Here is an 11,796-nt window from a genome sequence, read left to right on the forward strand (position 1 = left end):
TCACATTGGGTTTCTTGTTAGTGAGGAGTTCATAGGCATTCTTCTTGAGGAATTTGTGAAGATATACCCTGTTGATGACGTGGCACATAGTATCAATGGCCTCAATCCAGAAATGACGAGGTGTCTTGTATTCGTCGAGCATAGTGCAAGCCATCTCAACAAGGGTCCTGTTCTTGCGCTCCACGACGACATTCTGCTGAGGAGTATAAGGAGCAGATAACTCATGAGTAATACCAAGTTCATCAAGATAGCCATCAAGACCGGAATTCTTGAACTCGGTCCCATTGTCACTTTGGATGTGCTTGATCTTCACACCAAAGTTGGTTGAAGCCCTTGAGGAAAATCATTTGAAGACTTCCTACACAACATGTTTGTAAGTGACAATGTGCACCCATGTGTAACGAGAATAATCATCAACAATAACAAAGCCATATAGAGATGCATCATTTAGAATTGCAGAATAATGATTGGGACCAAAAAGATCCATGTGAAGAAATTCAAATGGTCGAGTGGTAGTCATGATAGTCTTCGCTGGATGCTTGGTCATGGTCATCTTTCCTGCTTCACAGGCTCCGCATAAGTGATCCTTGAGGAATTTGACATTCTCAATGCCAATGACATGCTTCTTCTTCGCAAGCGTGTGCAGATTCCTCATGCCTGCATGACCAAGTCGTCGATGCCATAGCCAGCCTTCTGAAGCTTTTGCAAGTAGGCATACGACCGGTTGTGGTCCTGTAGAGAAATCAACAATGTACAAGTCTCCTCTCCTAAAGCCTTCGAAGACTTTGGAATTGTCAACTTCCATGATCACAACACAACGATACTTGCCAAAGACAACCACCACATCAAGATCATAAAGCATTGAGACAGACATGAGGTTGTATCCTAAGGATTTGACAAGCATGACTTTGTCCATGTGTATGTCCTTAGAGACCACAACCTTACCTAGACCCAATACCTGACTTTTGCCTTTGTCAGCGAAGATGATATGCTTCAGATGCGATGATGATAAAGGAGCATCCATCGATAGATTCTTGCCACCAGTCATGTGATTTGTACATCCACTATTGAGGACCCACTCATTTGCTTTGGGTTGATCATCCTGTAGATGAATTAGTGCAACTTACGAACTCATATACTTCATCAGCGAAGAATATGACATCAATATCATCAGATCAATTTCATCAAGCAATAGCACAGATAAATCAGTATGAGGACATGAGAAATGAGAATTCATTTCTTCATGATTAGCATGCATCCTTTCAGGCACTGTTCAGGTCTCCAGCAAATTCTTCAGACGTTTTGAGCACATCTGGAGACCTGACCCTGCATAAGAGATTAGTTCTTTTTCTTCACCACCCACATCTGAAGGGGTGGCAAAGAATTCATCAATCTGCGAGCACCATATGAGAAAGGTGGCATAGAAGCTAGTCCACTTCGTTTCACATGAGAGGGGTTAGGGTAAGCATATGAATAAACAGAGAAATTCTTCGAGGACTTATGAACATAATGATTTGAAGAATAATGCTCATATTCATAGCCCTTAGCTCTACCCTGCAAAACACAGGGGTTAGCACGATGATGATCATGTGAGGATTTTGATCCTATTGAGGAATTTGATCCATATGAAGAATTTGATCTGGAGTTCCTATTCTTCATAGGTGGTGTCATGAGGACATTCACTTGAAGACCTTCAAGGCAACTTTTGGGAACCCAGATTTTCATCATAGGGGAACCGTTCCTGCAGTTAGTGCCAACATATCTAGCAAATACTTCACCATTCTGATTTTTGAACGGTTTATAGTTGGAGTCAAATGACTCATCAGAAGAATGAGGAGATTCACATGTAAAGCCAGATAAATTGGATGGATCAACTGGAGGTCCCTTTACAACAACCCATGAGGTTTTGGGGTACTTCTCAGGCTTCCAATATATTCCATCAACATTGAGTTTCCCCTCAAAGGCAATACCCTCTTTCCTAGGGTTCCTGTTGAGGATCTGCTTTTTAAGCACATCACAAAGAGTCTGATGCCCTTTGAGGCTTTTGTACATGCCTGTCATGTACAATTCCTTCAGCCCTGCATCATTAGTGATACTAGTAATGTCCTCGGATGAGGAATTAGTGATAGTAGAGACAGGTGAAGAATTTGTAACATTAGAAGCATTCGAACATTCAGGTGAAGAATTAGCAGATTCATGTTCAATGCACTTCAGACATGGAGGGACAAATTCTTCCTGAGTAGCGCTGATTTGTTGAGCAAGTAATGAATCGTGCTCCTTTTGAAGATCTTCATAACTCACTCTTAGCTTCTCAAGATCTTGCTTTCTTTGAAGAAATTCATAAGAAAGCTTTTCGTGATCAGATAAGAGAGTGTTATGATGAACTTGAAGGTTGTCAAACTTGGACTGAAGTCTCTGAAGATTATCAGTCAAGGTTTTAGTGTGGTCCATTTCTTCACCCAACATATCATCACTTTTATCTAGCATGTTTTGAACCTTTTCAAAAGCCTTTTGTTGTTTCACATCAATCTTAGCAAGTTTAGAGTAGTTGGGCTTAAGACTTTCATCAGATTCATCCTCACTAGATTCAGAGGAGGCGTATTTAGTTACCTTGACACCCTTTGCCATGAAGCAATAGGTGGGAGCATAGTCATCATTGCCTTTGTCAGTCTTGTTGGTGAAGCCATTTTCTTCAGAGTTGAAGATAGACTTGCTGACGAATGCAGTAGCGAGAGCTAGGCTCACCACACCAGACTCGGACTCCTCAGATGCCTCCTCGTCCTCATGTTCCTCAGATTCAGCCTCAGAGTCCATTTCCTTGCCAATGAATGCCCGAGCCTTCTTGGAGCTGCTCTTCTTGTGAGATGAAGACTTCGAGGATTTTGAAGATGAAGACTTTGAAGATTTCTTTTTCTTTTTGGCATCATCAGAACTATAATCCTTGTATTTCTTCTTCTTCAATTCCTTATCCCACTGAGGACAATCTTGAATGTAGTGACCAGGTTTCTTGCATTTGTGGCATAGCCTCTTCTTGTAGTCATTGGATGAGGAATCATTGCTCCTTGAGGATTTTCCAAAGAGACCACGTCTTGAGAATTTCTGAAATTTCTTCACGAGCGGTGCTAGTCCCTGGCTCAGTTCTTCAGGATCACCAAGGCTGCTAGTGGATTCCTCTTCTTCAGACTCAGAGACTGCCTTGGCCTTTAGAGCATGTGGTTTTCCATAGCTCGAACCATAGAGATCTCTCTTCTCAGCAAGCTGGAACTCATGAGTGTTTAGCCTCTCGAGGATATCAGCAGGATCAAGTGACTTGTAATCAGCACGCTCTTGAATCATCAGTGCCAGATTGTCAAATGAAGAATCGAGCGATCTCAGCTATTTCTTCACCACCTCATGGTTGGTGATGTCAGTGGCGCCAAGCGCTTGACGCTCATTTGAGATATCAGTGAGGCGATCAAAGGTTTGCTGAACATTTTCATTGTCGAGTCTTTTGAAGCGGTTGAAGAGATTGCGAAGAACGTCAACACAAGAGTCACGTTGAGTTGAGATTCCTTCATTTACTTTGGAGAGCCTATCCCAGATAAGCTTAGCAGTTTCCAAAGCACTCACTCTACCATATTGCCCTTTGCTTAGATGGCCACATATGATGTTCTTCGCTTGAGAATCGAGTTGCTTGAATCTTTTCACATCAGCAGCATTCAGGGAAGGTGTGACTGTGGGAACACCATTTTCCACAACATACGAGATATCGTTATCAATTGCCTCAAGATGCATTCGCATCTTATTCTTCCAGTAGGGGTAGTCCGTTCCATCGAAGGTAGGACACCCAGCAGAGACCTTGATCATACCTGCGGTCGACATAACTAAAACTCTAGGCAGTTAAACCAAAATCACACAGAACAAGGGAGTACCTTCCTCTGATACCAATTGAAAGTGTGTTATATCGACTAGAGTGGGGTGAATAGGCGATTTTTATGATTCTTCACTGAGGAATTTGCTGGTGAGGAAATTCCTAAGAGAAGAAATATTTGCAGCGGAATAAGTACTCAGAAGCAAATATTACAGAACACAAGCATAGTCATCATGATGAAATGAAGACAAGCACAGAGTACAAAAAGTGTAAACACGGGATAACACAAGAAAGAAGACGGACAGACTGAAGAAATTGAACTGAGGAAATTGAGAAAGTCTTCAGTTAAAGTCTTCAAACAGATATGAACAGGCACACAACAATAGACATGAGGAAATGAAAGAGATGAGGAGATAGAACTAGTGAGCTCGGTGAAGACAATGATTTGGTAGACCAGTTCAACTGCTATCTTAGTTGTACATCTGGTTGGAGCAGCTGAGTATTTAAACTCGAGGACACCCAGTCCCGGACACACAATCCTCACCGTATTCTCCTTGAGCTAAAGTCACACAGACCTCGCCCAATCACTCGTGGTAAGTCTTCAGGTGACTACCGAACCTTCACAAACTCGGTCACTCGGCGATCCACAATTCATCTTGGATGCTCTAGACCTGGACGCCTAACCTTCTGGAAGAAGCACAATCTTCAAAGGTAACAAGCATCGGATCCACGCAGGATCAATCTCTTCAGTGATTCTCAATCACTTTGGGGTTTTGAAGGTTTGGGTTTGGGTTTTCCTCACTTGATGATTTTCGCTCAAAGTCCTCGGAGGATGGGATGCTCTCAAATGACAAGCTAGTGGTTGTAGGGGGCGGCTATTTATAGCCTAGGGAGAAACCCGACATGATAAGACATAAATGCCCTTGTCTGATAATGACCGTTAGGTGGTAGGATATTTTGGGACAGCTGGCGTGTAGCACAACAACGGTCGGAATTTTGACTATCAAATTCCTCAGGGCTATCATGTTCCTCACTGTGTAGGCAATTCGCAGTGGCGAATTCCTAACTCCTAAATCAGAACAAATTCCTCAGAGACCAGAAGAACTTCGTCTCTGTCACTAAAGAATATGACTGAACTGTATGAGATTTCCAATGGCTTCACTCGAAGGGATTGGTAGGTGTAGGATTTTGAGTTGAGCATCACATGGAAATTTTTCCTTAGTATTTTCTCGACCCCCTTCAACAGTACGATGTTTCCTATGACTCAAGAAAGAGAAAATGAAACTATAAAAACAAGAGTCTTCACGCTTCATGTTCCTCGAATGATTACCAAGTCTTCAAGGTCACACCAATTTCTTCACTTTCAAAGTCTTGAGAAAGTCTTGAGAAATCCAAAGTCTTCAGTTGAAGAACTTCATTTTTAGGGGTCGACTTTACCTGTAAGTATCAAACTCCTCATAGACTTATAGACCTGTGTACACTCGTAAACGCACTTAACCTATAAGTCTTCAATACACCAAAATCACTAAGGGGCACTAGATGCACTTACAAGCTGCCTTCTTGGACCCTTCGTCCTCCTTGGATGGGGCAGCCTTCTTCTTCTTCTTCTTCTTTTCTCCCCCCTTCGTGGGAGGAGTGCGCCTCATCGTCTTCGGGCGAGGCGCCCGGTGCGACCTCACGCCTGAGACCCTTCTTGGTCCTCGTGGCCTTCTTTTGAGATTTCTTCTCCGGCACCTTGTAAGGCGCCGGAGCCAGCATCTCCATCAGGAGTGCGATCACTGGATCTTCGGGCAGCGGAGCCGGACAGTCGACCTGCTCCGCCGTCTTCACGCAATCCTGTTTTGTCAGCATGGTGACTTAAAATCCTCCCACGAATATGCTGGGACAGGTACATCTTTTGATGGTTAGAGGACTTACCTGATTGGTGAGGCGCTTTGCGCTAAGCCCGCGGTCCTCGGAAATAGGAGGAGGAACCTCGCCGGTCTTGAACAACACCTTCCAGACGTCCTTATGCGTCATGTCAAAAAGCTCATGCAGCATCTGGTGTTTGGCCGGATCGAACTCCCACATATTGAATGCCCGTCTTTGACACGGGAGAATCCGGCGGACGAGCATGACCTGGACCATGTTGACAAGCTTGATCATCTTGTCCCTCATACTTTTAATACAGGACTCGAGTCCACTCAGCTCCACAGGTTCGCCCCAGGCTAGGCCCTTCTTTTCCCAAGAAGTGAGCCGCATGGGGATTCTGGATTGGAACTTGGGGGCCACCACCCAGTTGGCGTCGCGCGGCTTGGTGATGTAGAACCACCCTGATTGCCACCCTTTCACGGTCTCCACAAAGGAGCCGTCAAGCCATGTAACGTTGGGCATTCTTCCCACCATGGCGCCTCCGCACTCCGCTTGTTGGCCGCTCACGATCTTCAGCTTCACGCAAAAGGTTTGCAGCCACAGACCAAAGTGGGGCTTGATGCGGAGGAAGGCCTCGCACATGACGATGAACACCGAGATGTTGAGGACGAAATTTGGGGCTAGATCGTGAAAATCTAGACCGTAGTAATACATGAGCCCGCAGACGAATGGGTGAAGTGGAAATCCTAGTCCGCGGACGAAATGAGGGACAAATACTACTCTCTCCCGAGACTTTGGGGTGGGGGTGATCTGTCCCTCCGCCGGAAGCCTGTGCGCGATGTTTTCGGCTAGGTATCCAGCCGCCCGAAGCTTGGTAATGTCCTCCTCTGTGACGGAGGAGGCCATCCACTTGCCTCCCGCTCCGGACATGCTGCGGTCCTACGAAGAAGGTGAGAACTTGGGCGCTGGGGCTCGAGAATGCGAGAACGGATGAGCAAAGAAGGAAGAAGGCGTGCGTGAAAACGGGAGATCCTTATCCCTTTATAAAGGCGGTACAGAATGTGTGCCTCCCCACTTGCCTCTTGAAATCTCTTATTTTCCAAGCGCCTCGGTTGATGGCGCTGGTTGGGTTACCCATACCAGTATTGATGAAGATCCCGCGATAAGGGGACACGATCTCTGCTTTGAGAAGACGTGCCAAAGAAACTGCCTCACAATATGTGCCATAGCTGGTTGTGAAAAACGGTTCGAATAAAAGCCGGACCATGGCGTGATGTCACGTTTCTAAGAATTGTCAGCGGATTAGATTTTTGGTACATTATTCTCTCTACGATGGTATGCGAAATTTATCTTGCGGAGACCGGACACGATTTAAGTGTTCGAAGATTACTTTGGAGTATTCGGAGATGGAACCCGCCTTGCAATGCCGAAGACAATCTGCGCGCCGGACTCATCGTCATTCAAGCCTGGTTCAGGGGCTACTGAGGGAGTCCTGGATAAGGGGGTATCCGGACAGCCGGACTATATACTTTGGCCGGACTGTTGGACTATGAAGATACAAGATTGAAGACTTCGTCCCATGTCCGGATGGGACTCTCCTTTGCATGGAAGGCAAGCCTGGCGATCTGGATGATAGATCTCCTTCTCTGTAAACCGACTCTGTGTAACCTTAGCCCCCTCTGGTGTCTATATAAACCGAAGGGTTTAGTCCGTAGGACAACAACAATCATACCATAGGCTAGCTTCTAGGGTTTAGCCTCTACGATCTCGTGGTAGATCAACTCTTGTAATACTCATATCATCAAGATCAATCAAGCAGGAAGTAGGGTATTACCTCCATCGAGAGGGCCCGAACCTGGGTAAACATCATGGCCCCAATCTCCTGTTACCACTATACCTAGACGCACAGTTCGGGACCCCCTACCCGAGATCTGCCGGTTTTGACACCAACAAGCGCACCCTTTTAGTTAGGACGAGGGGTTTAGTTAGGGCCAGAGGATCCTAGAATTTTGTTTGGGTTTCAATAGCTCCGGCTAAAGCAATTGTAGCAGCTCCGGCACCACAGGCGCTTTCCATCGCACAGTACTTCTGTACTATGGCCGCCAAGTCGGCAAAGTGTGCTATGTCACGGCGACTTATGGCGTTGAGAATTCCCTTGTCCGTGCAATTTTTGCAAAAGAATGAGATTGCGTCTTCCTCATGACAGTCCTTAACCTTGCTCATTACAAGGAGGAATCTGGCCCAGAAGTGGTGTTCTGTCTCTTGGGGCTCTTGTCTGATGTGGGAAAGATCACTTGTGTCTGGGTGGGTGGGTAGACTTAAGTCCACATCCTGACCCAATCTGGGACCCAGGGGCGAAGGAGCTCTTGAGCTTGGCAGCTCGGGCTCCTGGATGTTGCCCAATAATTGTGGCCCGTTGCCCAATTCTAAGTTCGGAGCCTAGGCCACGTCCTCCCGTAGACGGGTATCCGGCTTAGAGAGCTCGGGAATCCGGACATAGTTCGTCCTCAAAATAGAAGAAGAATTGTTGTTTTGTTCCTCCACCACCGCTATCTGATGGCTGACTGGCGGAGAGTTAATCTCCCTTAGGTTGGGTTTAAGTCCAATCCGATCATAGTCTGTAGCGACTCCCAGGGCGGCGATGTGATCCAAGAGCTCGTTTAGGGAGGAGAGCTCCATTGGATCCATCTGCTCGGTGAATTCCAGGCTGACGTGGAGGCTGTTCTTGATGACCTGAGAAGTCACCGTCGGCGCGGCGGCCGAACAGGCGGCCATGACGAAGCCGCCCAGCCGAAGAGTCTGTCCTGCTGCCAGGGTTCCTCCAGAGGTGATGTTGTCCTTGAAAACAAGGCGAGCCATCAAGCCTTATTGGGACGGCATAATGGAACTCTCAATGAAAGCACCAATGTCGGTGTCAAAACCGGTGGATCTCGGGTAGGGGGTCCCGAACTATGTGTCTAAGGCTAATGGTAACAGGAGGCAGGGGACACGATGTTTTACCCAGGTTCGGGACCTCTCGATGGAGGTAATACCCTACTTCCTGCTTGATTGATCTTGATGATATGAGTATTACAACAGTTAATCTACCACAAGATCGTAGAGGCTAAACCCTAGAAGCTAGCCTATGATTATGATTGTTATTGTCCTACGGACTAAACCTTCCGGTTTATATAGACACCGGAGGGGGCTAGGGTTACACAGAGTCGGTTACAGAGGAGGAGATCTACACATCCGAATTGCCAAGCTTGCCTTCCACGCAAAGGAGAGTCCCATCCGGACACGGGACGAAGTCTTCAATCTTGTATCTTCATAGTCCAACAGTCTGACCAAAGTATATAGTCCGGCTGCCCGAGGACCCCTTAATCCAGGACTCCCTCAGGCGCGCCCTGCACCCTCGTGGACAGGGTGTGGGCTCCCTTATGCTGATTCTTTCGCCAATATTTTTTATTAATTCCAAAACATGAATCTGTGGATTTTCAGGTCATTCCGAGAACTTTTATTTCTGCACAAAAATAACACCATGACAGTTCTGCTGAAAACAACGTCAGTCTGGGTTAGTTCCATTCAAATCATGCAAGTTAGAGTCCAAAACAAGGGCAAAAGTGTTTGGAAAAGTAGATACGTTGGAGATGTATCACCTCTTCACCGGGAGAATCCCATGATTTGTTTTCTCGAACCCCTTTTGTAGTGAGAACATGTCCAATATTTATTGCTATATTTGGTTGTTTGCATTACTCGTTTATTTCTATGGTTTTTGGTTGTTTGGTTGTTTGTAGTTAGCATATGTCCAGTTTCAATTGCATCTTTGGTTGTTTGTAGTATTCCTTGTTTATTTCAGCTACTCACAGTGTGATGTACTATATGTGCTAGTATGAAATGTGCAGTTCAATTTCATCAATACAAATTTTAACAATAGCTCTATGAATGAGTATATTTGGTTGCTATTAAGCATGTTGTACTCCCTCCGAATCTTTTTCGTTCGCATATAAGATTTGTCTAAAGTCAAGCCTCGTAAAGTTTGAGCAACTTCATAGAAAAAATACCAACATTCACAATATGAAATCAATATCAGTAGATGTGTCATGACTAAAATTTACATATTGTATAACTTTAGCATGGTAGATGTTCATATTTTTTCATATAAATAAGGTCAAACTTTATGAAGTTTGACTTCAGGCAATTCTTATATGCAGAGTAAAAAGGATCGGAGGGAGTATTTAGCACGCCTTTCCATTTGATTTAATAATGGCACTAGTTGGATACTCTAACTTAGCTAGAGGTTAGAGTTAGTTTCTAGCTCATGACAGTTAAAAGGGAGAGAGATATTGGTGGAATAGTTGATTGTATTGCTTGAGTCTCGTGGGCATATATATAGGACTACAGGGTTGGAGTACAAGTCAAGGTAGAATAAACACTATGCTATCCTATGTTTCCTAAATAACAATGATACTCAGCAATGACTAACCCTAAACTAACTCTAGCCAAAGAGGTGTTTAGCGACAGTGTTAGATTGACAATTAATGCACTAGGAGAACTATCCCCAGTTAGCACCTCTTGGGTGGGATAGTTGTTTTGGGTGAGTTAGACGCAACTAGCTCAAACTAGCCCTCACATTTGGATACTTTAGGGCTATTTGAGCCCAAACTAGCTCAAACTAACTCTAACCCATGGATCCAAATAGTGCCAATAACTAGTGTACTTAAACATGCACAATACAAGTTTGAATGACTATGTTTGCTTGTTTTTAAATATTAGGCCTATTGCAGTAAATAACACACCTTTCCACTTTTTGTTTTTAAATATTAGTTTTTTAACAATTTGGTCTTGCATATGTAGGTCCTGCTGTAAGATGTTTTGACCCACGGTACGACCCTTTTCGCATATCGGGAAATGAGTTGTCCATGAATATCAGTCAGGTCAAGAAACTCAGAAAGATTGTTAGGATAAAGAAATTAGTGACAAAAAACAACAAAATCTTTGTCTGCACAATGAAGAAGACATTAGTTCACTACAGGAAGGAACTAGTTGCTATACCTTGTCTTTTTAATTCCTTTGCGCCATTTCAAATCTAGAGAAGATATTTATGCATATCCTTGTTTTCAGGCCTTTCCAAAGCAGTTCACTGATGATTACCTCTGAAACCAACTGTATGGTCAGGAGGCAAGGAAGGTATTTGTAAAACATCCACGGTTCAATATTGAAGTGTTTCTGAAGAGGACGAAGGATGGACGGTCAATCATTCACAGACACTAGCCTAAAGTTGGAAAGACCTTCAACATCAATGAAGGCTCAATATTTGCCTTTCGCTTCAGCAGTTTTCCAGATGAGATTCATCTGTCTATGTACCGTCTATGATGCTAATTACGAAAGGTTATAGATGTTGCATGTGAAACTTGGTGCTGGTGCAGTTGTGTAATTGGGTAGCTGAGTGTTGAAGCTATATGATGTTGTACTCTGATGTATTTCAACTTCAAAATCCTACTTCCTTAATACAAAAATGAAATATATTGTGTGCTTATGAAATGTCAATTAGATTAATAAATGGATTATTAATAATAGGCTAATTAGCCTGCTAATCAGGTTTATATTGCAAATGTTTATTGAGAAAACACTGTGGGCGATGACCTCAGATAATGCACAAAGTTTCTAGGAATAAAACATGTTGGATCAATGAACAATCGCACACGACTTCCTCTTGAAAACTGTTTGTGTTATGCCACCATACGCAAATGTTTAAAACATAAAAAGTGTGCAGGATTAATACATCTCCAACATATCTATAATTTTTTATTGTTCCATGCTATTATAGTATCCATCTTGGATGTTTTATATGCATTTATATGCTATTTTATATGATTCTTGGGACTAACCTATTAACCTAGAGTCCAGTGCCAGTTTCTGTTTTTTCCTTATTTTTGAGTTTTACAGAAAAGGAATACCAAATGGAGTCAAATTGACCAGCCAATTTTTGTGGATTTTTTATGGACCAAAAGAAGCCCCCGAAGTAAAAGAGTTGGGCCAGATGAGTCTTGAGCCATCCACAAGGGTGGAGGGCGCGCCCTACCCTCTAGGGGCGCCCCCTGCCTCGTGGATGA

The sequence above is a fragment of the Triticum dicoccoides genome, chromosome 7B (genome assembly GCF_002162155.2).
Source record: "Triticum dicoccoides isolate Atlit2015 ecotype Zavitan chromosome 7B, WEW_v2.0, whole genome shotgun sequence".
Classification (NCBI taxonomy): domain Eukaryota; kingdom Viridiplantae; phylum Streptophyta; class Magnoliopsida; order Poales; family Poaceae; genus Triticum; species Triticum dicoccoides.